Source organism: Spermophilus citellus, assembly GCF_964194105.1.
Source record: "Spermophilus citellus genome assembly, chromosome: 1".
NCBI classification, from domain to species: domain Eukaryota; kingdom Metazoa; phylum Chordata; class Mammalia; order Rodentia; family Sciuridae; genus Spermophilus; species Spermophilus citellus.
This window is the reverse complement of record NC_138182.1, coordinates 39,661,851-39,678,735: the sequence shown is the minus strand read 5'-3', so window position 1 is coordinate 39,678,735 and position 16,885 is coordinate 39,661,851.

Below are 16,885 nucleotides of genomic sequence, written 5' to 3'. Positions count from 1 at the left end.
GCATCCCAAGCCCTTGTTGTACAACTACATAAAACCCCAAGAAGTTGCAATGCAGTGGCTGTGGTCATGTTCACTGGTGACTGTATATTTTAGTACATGTTGTCTTTAGTCCATGCCCACTTCTCAAACCAATTGATAATCTGTGGCTTCCTGTGTTTAAGAGTAGAAAAATTTCAAGAGGGCCACTTCAAGAGGAACAAGACAGAAAACCTGGCAGAGCATGCCCTTGGGTCCAAACGGGCTTTAGACCCCTTGAAAAATAGCTACCCTAAAGCTTCTGCCTCAGAAGTGGGTATCTGGGAAGGTAGGACTACTATCCCAAGAGAGGGATATGGTGAAAATTCAGGTTCGTATTTTTATTTTTCTAACAACAAACCTTTTATTATATGTCATAATACTGTTAAGTAAGATTCAGCTGAGTAATTTTCCTGTTCCATGTGGAGTTGACAAGAGATCTTATGGTGGCATTTTGCTAGCCAAGAGACTGGTCCAGAGAATCCACGTGACTTCAATTACTTCCTGATGCCTTGGTAGAAATGGCTGGAAGGCTGGGCTCAGATAGGACGTGCACCTGTGTGTAGCCTTTGCAGCATAGTGATCCAGTAAGACTTTTTTCATGGCAGTTCAAAGATCCCAGAAGATGTAGTCTAAGAACTCAAAATTTTTTTTATTTTTTAATTTAATTTTATTTTTTTAATTATACATGGGCACAATGTCTTTATTTTGTTTATTTTTTAAATTTTTATTGTTGATTGTTCAAAACATTACATAGTTCTTGATATATCATATTTCACCTTTTGATTCAAGTGGGTTATGAAGTCCCATTTTTACCCCGTATACAGATTGCAGAATCACATTGGTTACACATCCACTGATTTACATATTGCCATACTAGTGTCTGTTGTATTCTGCTGCCTTTCCTATCCTCTACTATCCCCCCTCCCATACCCTCCCCTCCCCTCTTCTCTCTCTACCCCCTCTACTGTAATTCATTTCTCCCCCTTGTTTTTTTCCTCTTTCCCCTCACTTCCTCTTGTATGTAATTTTGTATAGCCCTGAGGGTCTCCTTCCATTTCCATGCAATTTCCCTTCTCTCTCCCTTTCCCTCCCACCTCTCATCCCTGTTTAATGTTAATCTTCTTCTCATGCTCTTCGTCCCTACTCTGTTCTTAGTTACTCTCCTTATATCAAAGAAGACATTTGGCATTTGTTTTTTAGGGATTGGCTAGCTTCACTTAGCATAATCTACTCTAATGCCATCTATTTCCCTGCAAATTCTATGATTTTGTCATTTTTTAATGCAGAGTAATACTTCATTGTGTATAAATGCTACATTTTTATCCATTCATCTATTGAAGGGCATCTAGGTTGGTTCCACAGTCTTACTATTGTGAACTGTGCTGCTATGAACATCGATGTAGCAGTGTCCCTGTAGCATGCTCTTTTTAGGTCTTTAGGGAATAGACCGAGAAGGGGAATAGCTGGGTCAAATGGTGGTTCCATTCCCAGCTTTCCAAGAAATCTCCATACTGCTTTCCAAATTGGTCGCACCAATTTGCAGTCCCACCAGCAATGTACAAGAGTACCCTTTTCCCCATATCCTCGCCAGCACTTGTTCTTGTTTGACTTCATAATGACTGCCAATCTTACTGGAGTGAGATGGTATCTTAGGGTGGTTTTGATTTGCATTTCTCTGACTGCTAGCGATGGTGAGCATTTTTTCATGTACTTGTTGATTGATTGTATGTCCTCCTCTGAGAAGTGTCTGTTTAGGTCCTTGGCCCATTTGTTGATTGGGTTATTTGTTTTCTTATTGTTTACTTTTTTGAGTTCTTTGTATACTCTGGATATTAGGGCTCTATCTGAAGTGTGAGGAGTAAAGATTTGTTCCCAGGATGTAGGCTCCCTATTTACCTCTCTTATTGTTTCTTTTGCTGAGAAAAAACTTTTTAGTTTGAGTAAGTCCCATTTGTTGATTCTAGTTATTAACTCTTGTGCTATGGGTGTCCTATTGAGGAATTTGGAGCCCGACCCCACAGTATGTAGATTGTAGCCAACTTTTTCTTCTATCAGATGCCGTGTCTCTGATTTGATATCAAGCTCCTTGATCCATTTTGAGTTAACTTTTGTGCATGGTGAGAGAAAGGGATTCAGTTTCATTTTGTTGCATATGGATTTCCAGTTTTCCCAGAACCATTTGTTGAAGATGCTATCCTTCCTCCATTGCATGCTTTTAGCCCCTTTATCAAATATAAGATAGTTGTAATATTGTGGATTGGTTTCTGTGTCCTCTATTCTGTACCATTGGTCCACCTGCCTGTTTTGGTATCAGTACCATGCTGTTTTTGTTACTATTGCTCTGTAGTATAGTTTGAAGTCTGGTATCGCTATACCGCCTGATTCACACTTCCTGCTTAGAGTTATTTTTGCTATTCTGGGTCTTTTATTTTTCCATATGAATTTCATGATTGCTTTATCTATTTCTACAAGAAATGCCGTTGGGATTTTGATTGGCATTGCATTAAACCTATAGAGAACTTTTGGTAATATCGCCATTTTGATGATGTTAGTTCTGCCTATCCATGAACAGGGTATATTTTTCCATCTTCTAAGATCTTCTTCTATTTCTCTCTTTAGGGTTCTGTAGTTTTCATTGTATAAGTCTTTCACCTCTTTTGTTAGGTTGATTCCCAAGTATTTTTTTTTTTTGAGGATATTGTGAATGGAGTGGTTGTCCTCATTTCCATTTCAGAGGATTTGTCGCTGATATACAGGAATGCCTTTGATTTATGCGTGTTGATTTTATATCCTGCCACTTTGCTGAATTCATTTATTAGCTCTAATAGTTTCTTTGTAGACCCTTTTGGGTCTGCTAGGTATAGAATCATGTTATTTGCAAATAGTGATAATTTGGGGCTGGGGATGTGGCTCAGGCGGTAGCGCGCTCGCCTGGCATGCGTGCGGCCCAGGTTCGATCCTCAGCACCACATACAAACAAAGATGTTGTGTCTGCTTAGAACTGAAAAATAAATATTAAAAAAAAATTCTCTCTCTGTCTCTCTCTCTCTCTCTCCCTCTCCTCTTTGAAAAAAAATAGTGATAATTTAAGTTCTTCTTTTCCTATTTTTATGCCTTTAATTTCTTTCGTCTAATTGCTCTGGCCAGTGTTTCGAGAACTATGTTGAACAGAAGTGGTGAGAGAGGGCATCCCTGTCTTTTGTTCCAGATTTTAGAGGGAATGCCTTCAACTTTTCTCCATTCAGAATGATGCTATCCTGAGGCTTAGCATAGATAGCTTTTACAATATTGAGGTATGTTTCTGTTATCCCTAGTTTTTCTAGAGTTTTGAACATAAAGCGATGCTCTACTTTGTCGAATGCTTTTTGTGCATCTATCAAGATGATCATATGGTTCTTATCTTTAAGTCTATTGATGTGGTGAATAACATTTATTGATTTCCGTATATTGAACCAGCTCAAATTATTTTGAATGACTTAAAATTTTCTTATTTGATTCATCCCCTCAAAGTGTCATTTAATTAAATAACATTCTTAGGGAAAAATGTTTTATTTTGTTTTATTTTTAATTTTTTATTTGTTTTAGTTATACATGACAGTAGAATGCATTTATGCACATTGATATATCAGACATACATGGGATATAATTTCTCATTTTTCTGAGTATACATGTTGCAGAATCATATTGGTCATGTAGTCACATACATACCTATAGTAATAATGTCTGTTTCATTCATTCTGCTATCTTTCCTATCCCCACTTCTCCTCCACTTCCCTCACACCACTTCTCTCTACCTTATCTAAGGTAATGCTATTCTTTCCTAGTGCCTCCCACCTTTTTGTGAATTAGCATCAGCATATTAGACAAAACATTAGGCCTTTGGTTTTGTGGATTGGCTTATTTCACTTAGCATGATATTCTCCAACTCAACCATTTACTGGAAAATGCCATAATTTCACTCTTTTTTAAAGCTGAATAATATTCCATTGAGGGAATATTCTTTACCCATTCATCTATTGAGGGACACCTGGATTGGTTCCCTAGTCTAGCTATTGTGAGTTGAACTGCTATAAACATTGATGTGGCTGTGTCACTATAGTATGCTGATTTTAAGTCCTTTGGGTATAAATCAAGGAGTGGGATAGCTGGGTCAAATGGTGGTTCCATTTCCAATTTTCTGAGGAATCTCTGTACTGCTTTCTATAGTGGTTGCACCAATTTACAGTCCCACCAGCAATGTATAAGTGTACCTTTTCCTCCATATTCTTACCAACATTTATTGTTGCCTGTATTCTTTTTTTTTTTCTGTATTCTTAATGATTGCCATTCTGACAGGAGTGAAATGAAATCTTCATTCTTACTATTATACTTACTTTACTGAGTTTTAATTTTTTTATTTTTTTAATATTGTAAAGATTATAAATTCACAGCCACAAAGGGAATGCAAGCAATATATAAAATTATAAAGTATAAAGTAAAAATTATCCGAGATCCCACCACTGTTAATTATTGGAGGTTATAGAAACCATCATTTAGGAAGCCTGTGTACATGTATAAATATTTCTATATAAAGATATATAGATAGATAGATAGATAGATAGATAGATGTGTGTGTGTGCTTTATAACTGTATTTTACTTAATAGTATGTCATAGAGTTCTTTTGATGTCAATGAATATGGATATACAGCATCCTTTTAATATTTTTATATTAAATCATTTTGTGCTATAAAATTATATAATCAATTTCTTATTTGCAGATAAAAGTAATATGATTTCTTTTAATGAAATATTTTGGGGTATCAACAATTTCAAATAAACCTTAGATTAAATTCAGCCATTCATTTATTTTATCAAGTAAGTTATGTAATAATTCAAGTGCTACAGGTTTTAAATAGGTAAATTTAGGAATAAAGAAGCCAGATAGAATATGTATGTGTGTTTGCTCTGTTTTGATCAAATAAACAACTAAGTAATGGTCAGTTCTTTTGTTTGTTTTCTACTGCACTAACATAGGTTAACCTATGCTAACATTAACATAGTAACTATTACCCTAATTATTTATGTGATTAGATAACTATCACTCAAAGTTTGTATTGTACTACATAAATCCAAGACAGAGAAAGAGAAAAAGAGAGTTACTATAAGGTATTTTTATATATGTAGGTTATGTATCTGTAATATATTCTCAAGAAATTTGACCTAAGAAAAAATAACTAAAGCTTTCATCAAAGAAGTCTGAACTTACAAGGCTTTAGAATAAAAACATCCATGAGAATTCTCACTGAAAAGAGAATTTCTTCATTTTTAATTCAAAACAACAAATATCTAAGATGTGATAAGGGAAAAATCCTTATGGATAAAAATAGACTCTGCTCTCGACATTCTCAGTCTAGTGACACAGAAGTTTAAACAAATAGGTTGAATCTGTTGCATTGAGAAATGCACAAAGGACTGTAGGAAGAGTGAGAAGGAATAAATGTAGAGGAGTCTACACCTACTCTAGGCTTAATAGCTAAAAATACACAGAGGGAATGAAATAAGAGAAGGACTTTTCAGATAAGCAAGCAGTAAACTGCAGTGCCTATCAGGTACTGACTGGTCCCTTTAACACATTGTACAAGTGGTACATGAGTAGCCCGGTCCTTGAGTTTGGTCTATAAATCATAGGCATCTCAAGTATAATGCTCCACCTCCGGTGATTCTGATAGACTTGAATCAGCATTTCCCAGCAAACTCTCCAATGCATACACACACCCAAGTTTGAGAACCCAGTATCTAACCTGTGGAAGAGAATATGGGTCAAAGAGATTACATCCAACACCTTAGAATACCTTCCTTCGTGTCTGTCTTATATCAATCTAACTATATTTCTACATAAATATAATCAAATTGGATTTCTAATTTATGATGCCTCCTTCTGGGACACTCCTTTTAACTACTCCCTCACTGAGGTCCTGATTCTGATCCATTGTCAGAGACTCTGTATTTTGAAGAGCCAAGTAGGCCTCAACATTTTTGTTAAAGTATGAAATTTTAGACTTTTTGTGTGATAGATCTCTGCAATCAAGTGGAAGCCTATATACCCACTTCTAAAAATAAGTTTTTTCAATGCATAAAATAAAATACATAAAAGTAAAAAAAGTTGAAATATAGTTAACATATTAAGAAAAAAAAGGACACTATTATGTGCTTCTTTAATGCTCTGAGTAACAAGCACATATATACAAATTATAGGCAAGATAGATTAATCTGAGGGTTATTGTTGCTTAGCTTTAATAACAGCATTGGACAGCAGCCTTTGACTTTGCAACACACAAGTCATATTGAACATAAAAGTGTGTGCTTTGTTTTTTTTTTCTTCCAAGTTTGTGGGTCTCTTGAAGTCATATGGGTCTCTGAATCTCACATTAAGAAACTTAACTATGAGATTATCTACTTTAGCAGTCCTCAAATGAGGAACTACTGCACCCTGTGATGCATTTGAGAAATATTAGCAGGTACTTTTGGTTATCAAAATAATTGAAGAGATGGCATTGGCCATTAGAGGCCAGGAAGGAAGTAACACTGATGACCTGCAACGTGCTGGGGAAGTCCCATACAACAAAACTGCTATGTCTTGCATGACTCACTGAAGTTCTGATGAAGCCAGATTTAAAGACAGGTAGACAGTGTAGCTAGGTAAATCGGTTTTGATGGAGAAAATGTAGTCCAAGAAATTGGAAATATCAAAGTCCTTTGATACTACCCCTCCCAAAAAGGTTGTTAATTAAGCAACTCTTGAGCAGACAGGGAGCTACTAATCAGCCTCCTGGGTCGCTCCCTTCTTGCCCAGCACTCCACCTTGCCCTTCCAGCCTACCTGCCCATCCCCTGGCCATTCCACCACCTCCCCCAGTCACTATGCTGGATGAGGGGAAATGAAAAAGATAAGGGAGAAGAATGCAGAACAAGGGAAACTTTAGATGTATAAAAGGGACAGGACTTCCTCATCCCATGGATTCCGCCTTTGGGTCCCCTTTTCCACCCAGGACAAGTCTGTTTTACTATCCTTCACTAAATCTTCTTACTTTCTACTCTATGCTTGTGGCTTCTCTGGTGTTATACTCCAACATTGGAGGAAGCAGGACTCATCAAGGTAACCAGTAGCCAGTGGTGTCACTGACATACATCTAGGTAAAAATCCTCCGTAATCATATGAATCTGAAATCTACCTCCATTTCACATAGAAACACAAAAATAATGTATGTTAAATTATCCAGGATGATGAATAATTTGGAGGATGATCAGAATTTTATTTTGTTTAAAACTTTACTGAGTTGTTCACCATTTTGGAAAATTATGTCACTCAAGGAACTTGAGTCTCAAACAGCCTACCTGTACCTTGTAGCTACTGCATTAGTGGTGATTCTATGTAAGTGTGTGTGTGTGTGTGTGTGTGTGTGTGTGTGTGTTTGTATTTAGTCTTTTTATTAAAATGTCAAATATGAAGTAAAATATAAAATAAGTGATAAATAAGATAAATGATAAATATAATAAAATGTTATGTTAAATTACTGATAATATTCAGTTGAATATTATTTTCTTTTTCTTAAACCCAAAATTAAAACTTATAAGTACATATAAGCTAGGACTACTCATCTTATTTGTTCATCTTGAAGCATTTATTTATATATCAAAATGTATATTGTTTTCCTTAACTTGCTTTTCTTTTACTAATGCATTATGTTGTAGATTTAGCATTGTATTGACTGCTTATAAATTTTACATATTAAGTTATATTATTTAAAAAGATATGTCTGGATCTGATATGGTTAGAAATAATTTGATCTAGTCCAACATTTTCACAAACCTTCACTAAAAGAGGTATTAAGGAAGATATGTTTCATTCAATAAGAACAATAAACCAAAATGGATATTGCTTTCCACAAAAGAACAAAAATATACATACACATATAAATCCATTAAAATAACAGAAAAATAACCTATGGTTTTAAGCCAGCAAAGAAAATTATGAAACATATGGAATGTTTAATCCTTTAGCAAACAAGAAGGATGGTAAAGAAAAATGTTATAAAAAGGAAATCCAACTAAAAGTATAGAAATATGGGCTGGGGTTGTGGCTCAGTGATAGAGTGCTCGCCTAGCATGTGCAAGACCCTGGGTTCGATCCTCAGCACCACATAAAAATAAATAAGTGAAATAAAGGTATTATGTCCAACTACAACTAAAAAATAAATATTAAAAAAGTATAGAAATAAGTTCAAATAAATAAAAAAAAATCACCAATAAATGTAAGTAGATTATACTCACCTACAAAATATAGAGATTATCAAAGTGGATAAAAAATAAAGTCTACTTATGTATTATTTATAAATGACACACTTAAACATAGAAAGACTAAAATAAAGGGATACAAAAATTATATATGCTGGGGTTGGGAAAATAATTCAGTGGTAAAGCACTCACGTAGCATGCCTGAGGTCCTGGATTCAATCCCCAGCAGCAGCACCACCACAACACCACCAAATATATATATATATATATATATATATATATATATATATAGTCACACATATATAGATATAACATATGTATATATATATATATGAAAAATCAGACAAAAAATTGCAAAAATAAGATTAGATTAACTAGAATTAAGTCAAACATGTCAATGGACAAAAATCACATTAAATATATTAAAAAGAAAGGAGAAATAATCCACAAAGAAAATACACCAACCATGTAAGTACTTTTAAGCAGAGCCCCCAAAATATGTGAAACCATCTTACTAGGAAAAAAGAGCAAACTGACAATCCCAGTGGGAAATTTTAACTGAGAGCTCAAACTCAAAATGATTAATAAGAATAATGAAGAGCTGAACAACAAAATTATCACCAAATTCAGTACATGTGAAAAGTTTTGCACCAAATAGATAAAATACATTCTTTTCAAGTGCATATTTTTAGAATGACCTCATATTATATCACCAAAGAGAGTTCAACAACTTCAAAGAACAGCTATTATGTAAAGCATAGTCTCTGTCCAGAATAAAACAGGTTACAACTCAAGAATAAAATGTGAAATTTTTGGAGATAATGGATAGGTTTATAGCATGGTTTGTGGCAATGGTCTCATGGGTGTATACTTACCTTCAAGTTCATCAAGTGATATACATAAAATATGCACAGCTTTTGTATGTCAATCATAACTCAACAAAGTGGTTTTTTAAAAAAGCAAAACAAAAACAAGCTATATTTCTTTCTTTACTCCTACCTAAAACAAGATACTAAATTTTAATTTTAAAAAGTTTAAAAAGAAAAAAAATACTCCAAAATAATTCTGTGGATTTCAAAGAAAATCATAGAAAATTTGAATAGCAGTAAACACGCTGCACCTAAAGCCCTCAGGAAGTACTTGAACAACAGAACTACTAGCATGGAGGGCTTTTGACTCTCAGGCTAAAGATTTTATGTAGCAATTATGAGGAATACCAAAAGGGAGTATTTGAAAAACTATAAATATAGAATAAAGGACTGGGTAAACGCTAAAGATAATATTTTTCAACCTGTCAAGAAAGGGTTTCAAAAGATAGAGTATATAATTAAAAAAATTATTTCAGTGACTTTTTTCTTTAGTGTATAAAAACAATATTATTTCTGCCACATATGTGATAAATGAATGAGAAATGAATCTGTTTTATAAAATAAACAATCAAACAAAAATCCCAAGGGTAAAATAACAAGTGAACTTTATTAAGAACACCAGCTTTCATTGCTCTGAATGTTTGATGAAAAAACAGAACTTTACATAATATATGCAGTGCCTCACAGACCAATCAGCTCTGAATGTAATGAACTTAGCTAAAGTCTTCAGTAAAGGATGGGTTGATGGAAGAGAGGGAGATTCTTTATTATGCTGAAATCTATTTCAATTATTGTCTTTTTAAAGAGAAAATGAGAAATTAGTTGAAAGAGTAAAATTAACTGGAAATCCAATCAAGCATTTTATATGCTTTTCCTGATCAATAAGCATTTCATCCTCTTGAAGAAAGACAACTTTTTACACAAGTTATCATTTATAGGTCTTCACTTGAAACTTTCTGTGTACTGTTCAATAGAAAAGTACTACAAGAATCTTTACAGTTCTAATCTAGAAAAACATTCCCTGTGATATCCAAATGTCATTATTAAGAAAAATATTAGTCAGACATTTTAAGATAATTCTTCAACCTATGTGATAAATGATCCGGAAAGAAACCTGAATTTCCTTTTCCTTACCTTTGCATTGTTGAGACAAACTGTATGTAAATCCTGTCTTCCATTAATAATGTTATAAATACTCAAGTACTTTCTAATTCTCATAGACAAATGTTGACTTCCTAATCATCAGGACTTTAATGGCAAAAAAAAAAAAAAAAAAAGTCTTTGAATTTGCCTTTTCTTCACACCAGGCAGGTTACTTTTTAAATCTCCTTTTCCCAAATAAGGTATTGAATTTGAAAGAAAGGTACTAACTAATTTGAAATCCTCTGCGACTCAATGGAGTTAAAGCCATGGAAAACCATGGTTATAATAGACAATCAACATTCAAAGCACAGGCAATCCCCATGTTGCAAATGGGTTATATTCCAAAAGTTAATTTGAAACTCTGCTGTTTAGAACTTGCAAAGGCATTTTGCCATGGAAACAAAGTTATAGATGACAGTTGAATCTCTAAGCTACCCACAAAAGTCTATCTAACCTATAATGTGTCTGAATCCAAAAATCCAAACAAGAGGTTTGTAACAGAACATAATAGTCCACTGACAGGCTGATTGGTGGTCCACTTTATCAGAATCTCTCCATTTTGTGTTGTTGGCTTGTCCTTTTAATATTTCTTCATTTTATCCCTTGAAGATGTATTAGTCAAATAATAATACCTTTCTATAAAAAGTGCTTATTTCATTTTTCATAGCCCTGTAGAATATTTTAGGACTTTGATTTATCTTAAAGCAAGCAAGAAATAAATATTCTTTTTTTTCCCTCTGTGATAAAAATCAGTTTCTTTCCTTATAAGATGATTTGTTATTGTTTGATGTCTGGATTTTGCTCTTTTGGAAATTTATGCAAAGTTAAAAATCCTTTTCCCATCACTTGGTTTGATGGCAATAATCCATAAAGATTTTTTTTCTTGTTTTGCTTTAATGTATTAGTTATTTTAAATGACTCTGATAACAACAGTAGCTTGACAAATATCAGGGAAGGCCATTAATCAACAATACCAAATAGCTTTTTTGCTTTTGCCATTTCACTTCCCTGACCCCTGATTAAAAATAAATGGTTCCTAAATTCCTCATGTGCCACTCAAAGTCCTTCTTAACCTAGCCCCAACCTAATCTTTCTGCCCTGTATCTCCATAACCTCCATCACAAACTTTGTTCTGACGTTTTTACCCCAGACACATTTGCCATTTTCCCACTTGCCTTTGCAGCTGCTGTTCCTACTAGAGCGTTCTACTTGGAACAGTCTATCTGAAACCCATTCTTCAAGGTTCACCTCAAATTTCACCCCTTTTGCGCTAACACGGAGTAATGGAAAAGGTTCACACAGAGCTTAGTGTGAATCCCAGCTATGCTCCTTTCTTAGCTGTATAATGTGAACTTCAGTTTAACCTCTCAGAGCAATGTTTCTCATCTATGGAATGGGACTAATAGTACTTTGATCACAATGTCATTGCAAACATTAAATAAAGGAAGTTGCCTGTCTTTGACCATCCCATAACGACTGATTGTTTGCCCTTTGGAACCTATAGCAAATTTTATCTCAGCTGTTTTTTAAATGCTGTATCCCCAAGTGGCTTTTTACATGAGTATATTTTGACTTCCTAACCAAGTAGTTTTAACCTATCTGGATAAAATCTATCAGTCAAAGACAAGATAGGATCTCAGAAATCAGAAACCACTCTAGGTATTCCAGACAAAAAAAAAGACTTCATTTAAGGAATTAGTGACATGGATGCTGGAAGACTTAAGGAGCAAATGGAGGTTGCTGGAGGAAGTAACCAGCACCTCCAAGGTTGGAGAAGCCAGAGAACTAAACAGAAAAACCTAGGAGCTTGAAGGAGAGAGGCCCTCATATGGTGAGTATTCCGCTCTCTGAGGAAGGTGTCTTGGTTGATGCTTATGCTAATAAAAGGGCACAGCTGGCTGGTCCTCTTAGCCCTGAAGCAATGTGGCACAGCTAGTGCTAGGCATACCAAACAACACCAGGGCTTTTTCTGTAGCTGTTATCTTTTGAAGGAACAACACTGACAGACATTGCAGTAGAAAGCAAGTCCTGTCTCTCTTTCACCTCCTTTCCAGTCACTCTTTAGTTACTACAACATCTCATTGGCAGATACTAATAGGAAGGATCTGGTAAGGAAGTTTGGGAAATGTAGTTTCCAGACTTAACTTTAGCATCCCAGAGCAGAATATAACAGGGTGGGCTTAGGAGCTCAAAATAAAAGATAAATAATCAGCACAAAAAGGAATCTTTAAGATCAAGGCATTTGTTCTTTGTACAAAGGTGTCACTATAAAAGGTATGCAAGAAATATTTCTTGGTTGTTGATTGGTTTTCTCCATTGCAATAAACCATTCTCAGAAGCAAATCTGGATTATCAATTTAAAATAGATTCTTACTAGAAAGGAGTTCACTCTTATTTTATGTTGAGTAAGATGCTTAGTATAATATCAATGTGCAATAGATACTGTTATTAAGGAAATTAATATAGTAAGTTGTTTCATTATTATGCAATCCCTCGCCTAAAGTAGCTGGATTTTGTAGCTGGAGTCACAGCTTTAGCTTAAACTGTGTGTTTTTATGTGTGTGTTTGTTTTGTTTTGTTTTGTTTTTCCTTGCCTTGGGATTTGAACTTGATTTGGACAGGTCTGTAGAATTCAGAGAGCAAGCCTATTTACAAAGGAAGAGAAAAACATATCCTAAGTGAATAGAGATAAATGAAGTTTGCTAGCATTAGCAGTAAAGGTTTGGTAGGATATGTTGTCTATTCCATGAGCTTAATCTTGAGTCCTGGAATTGCAAACAAGTTACAGTACTGAACTAATCCATTTTCTGTTGCTAATAACACAGTATCATAGACTGGGTTGGTTATAAAGAAAAAAAGGTTTACTTTGGCTCATAGTTCTGGAGGTGCAAAATCAAGGAGTTTCATGTGGTGGTGGCATTCTTGCCAGGTAGAATTCCTAGGTGGTTCGGGGCATCCCATAGCAAGAGATAGAGAGCATTTGTGTATATGTGTGGTTTTGGTCTCTCTCATTCATACAGATCACCAGGATTCAGTCATGTGGGCTCCATCTTGATGAGTTTATCTAATTCTTAGAACCTCCCAAAGGCCTCATTTCTGTTTATTTCAAAATCAGATTAAGTTTTCATCCTCTTACTACCTTACAATGGATGTAAACTCCAGAATGAGTTTTGAGGGGGCAAAACAAGTATATAATTAAATGCTTCATTACGATGTACATAGTGGTTTGGGAGCTGAAGACAATAGCAATAGGATGTTGTACCCAAGAAAACTCATCTTGGTAGACGCATCTGTGTCCTTTAGTCAGGGGTTGGTAGCCTCAGCACAGGCGCAGATGCACGGCAGTGGGGAAGCTTTGTTGGCTTTGGAAGCAGTAGGAGAAAACACTTCCATGACCCAGGGGATGAAGATAGTAAATGTCATGGAGTGTCACAGAAGACTAATTCTTAGAGTGCACCTGTGCAAATCTCTGGGGATCTTAGAATCATCTGGAAGAAATTTGACTGTGGATGACAAAGAGTGTGAGAACACTCTTTGAGACTTGTACTCTATTTTTACTCTTAGTCAGCTATAGTTTGAGAAAATGGGCTACATTTAAATTTCTAATGTTGTAGGCCATTAGCTTCTCTAAATTGAAGCTCAATGTTTATTTGGTAAAGTTGTCTTTCATTATTTTTATGTAAGGGTTTCTTCAGTCTCTTTCAGTAATGAAAACTATTAGTAGTAATTAATTTTAGCTTTGTCTTTTAACATTGATCGTACTGGGTTTATATCTTATATGTAAAGATAAAAGACTATCAAAATTCAGAAGTGCTTTGATTTAAAAAAACTTTACAGATAAAATTTTGATATAAGAAATAAAATTTGTATTTCAACTATTCCTTTAAGTCTTTAATTTTATAATTTCCCTAGTTTTTCCATTACTATACTTCTCTGTCCTTATTTAAGAGATGCCTGTCTCATGTCTACGTTATATTAAAAAATAACAAAAATAAGTTATTGTATAAAGATATTTGTGCTTACTACCATGCATAGTTAGTTGATTTGTCTGGTAGTTTTAAAGTGAAAATTTTGTTTAAATGTTTGGATCTGAATGTTGAAGAAAAGCTTTCTTTTTTCTTTCTTTTTTTTAGAAAAAAAGATTTATTTCTAGTATTAAAAAAGGCCCAATTAATGTAAAACTAGAATAATACAAAAGAGTGAAAAAACCAACTTAAACATGAATTTTTAAGTTTCCTTGATAGGAAACATGTCATTATTCTAACTCCGAATGTTTTGTTCAATCAAATTACTGAGTCTTCTTAAGTTTGGCAAATTACAACTGACTTTAGATTATCTGAATCTTCATTTCCTAATTCATTTAAATTTTGTATTTTTTAGATTAATATCTCATTGTTATCTTGGTAAAGTTTTGCTCTAGTTTTGAAATTTGCTTTTTCATTTAAAGAGGAAAAAGCCAGATAGTTTGAGAATAGTTTTTTTTAAAATCCAAAGTCATCTTCTGCCTTATTATCCTTATAGATGCTTATCTCCTTCTTCTGTCTTTAAAATTGATTCATATGTCATCTGGTTATGCTGGATAATGATCATGATGTGTTCAACCCCAAGGCTTCTTATAAGAGTCTCCTAAAGCTGTACAAAACATCAAAGAGCTGTTGACAGTCCCAAAGACAGACATAGAAACTTTATTTTTTCAGCCTAGTGAAAATCCTTATAATCTGCCTATTATTGTATAGCCCCTTCAATAGGAAAGCTATTCAATAAGTCCTGGCTAGCAACCAGATAAGTCTTTCCCCTTTTTGCAAGTGAGACTGTCCCCTGTAGAATACTATGAAACCATATCATTAACTATTTGGATAGTTAGGATTGGACTATTAGGATTATCATTTTGTGATTAAGGAATTCCTGGTCTCTTTTAGTTTCTCTATAAAGAAGAAACAATATAAACAATTTGAACTATAGATGAAAAATTTTTTCAAACAACTCAGTCAATTCTATTTTAATTCTATGTCACAGAGGAAAAAAAAAAAACATCTTTGCAAAAGTAGACTGTTCTTTGAGCTCATTGCTCTTAGGTACTCAAAGTATGGTCCATGAACTGCCACTATCAGAATCGCTTACAGTACTTATAAAATTTAGATTCCTGAATCCCAATCAGTGGGTGGGGAGAGGCATGAGTTGGAATCATTCATTATCTCTTAAACAATCACCCAGGGTGATTTTTATTTATGTCAAAGTTTAAAAACTACTTCTGTAGGCCAGAGTTACATTTTTAGTTTAGGAAGTCACTTTCCTTGTGGCACTGTGAATTGAATTCAGTGCCTCACACATGCTAAGCAAGCACTCTACTACTGAACTATACCTCAGCCTTAGGAAATCACTTTAATGAATTTTCTTAGTTTTGAAATAGAGATAAGGCTTCCAAGGCTATTCTGGATAAAAATGAGGACAGAAAACAAAGAAACAAATTGCTTTGAGTAATAAAGTTGTCCTTCCAAAACCTGTCCCTTCTTCCCCACATCATAACATACTCCTCAGAGACAGATAAAAGCTTTGTTGGCTTTAACTGGTGTACCTCCAAGTCAACTGGTTCTTCCTCTTCTAGCCTTGCACCCAAAAAGAGTGTCAATGGTAATAGTGTTCTCTCTGGCTATTATCAGTTAGGACCCTCAATTTTGCTTAGAGAATTTAGTCAACACAACTCTCCCACTTCAATCTGGTATTCTCGTTTTCTCTTATTCATCAACATGTCTTTTTTCTTTCAAACTTCTGAAAAGACAAGTCTTCACTTGCTGTTTGACTTCTTCATATCCCTCTCTATCTACCCACAAAAACCTGTCAAGAAATGTGAAGGGTCTGAGATTTTATACTCCTTGCAAACTACTAACTTCATTTGCCATAGTTTCTTGGATATTGGCAGAAGGCCTGGGTCTTTGGGGTCAAAGGACTATATCTCTCTCAGCATAGCAGGGAATACTCTTGTCATGTTCAATCAGTTCCCTTGCCTCCTAGGTTTTATGCAAGGCAATGAGGGGTTTAGGCATCAGCTGAGGAGCCACACACTTAGGAAACTCCAATCTTTCATAATGGTCTACAAGAGAACTTGCTCCGCCTGGATTCCAGAAGGAAATAACGGCTTTATTATAGTGGATGATAAACAAATATATCCTCTATTTTCAAAAGTTGTTTGCCAAACAAAAATAATTAAAAAGATAGTCTAGAATAAATGCTGTTAGTGCATTTGCTAACAAGACATAGAGAAATACAAGAGTCCCATGGATAATTGTCAACCAATACATTCCTGCACCTCTCATACAGATCACTTAAAAGTGATCAGTAATTTACTAGTTTTATAATCTAACTACCTTCTAGAATCCTGGAGTGAAAAATAAAATAGAATCCTGGAATGAACCTTAAAGAACAATATTCAGTCATTCAAAAAATATTATTTGGCATCTTCTATTTGCCAGGAACTATGCAAGCCCCAATGCACATGCACCTTTGTCCCCATAGGGAGCAACAAACATAGTATTCACACATACCAAGATGTAATTACAAACTGTGGGAAAACTTAAGAAGGA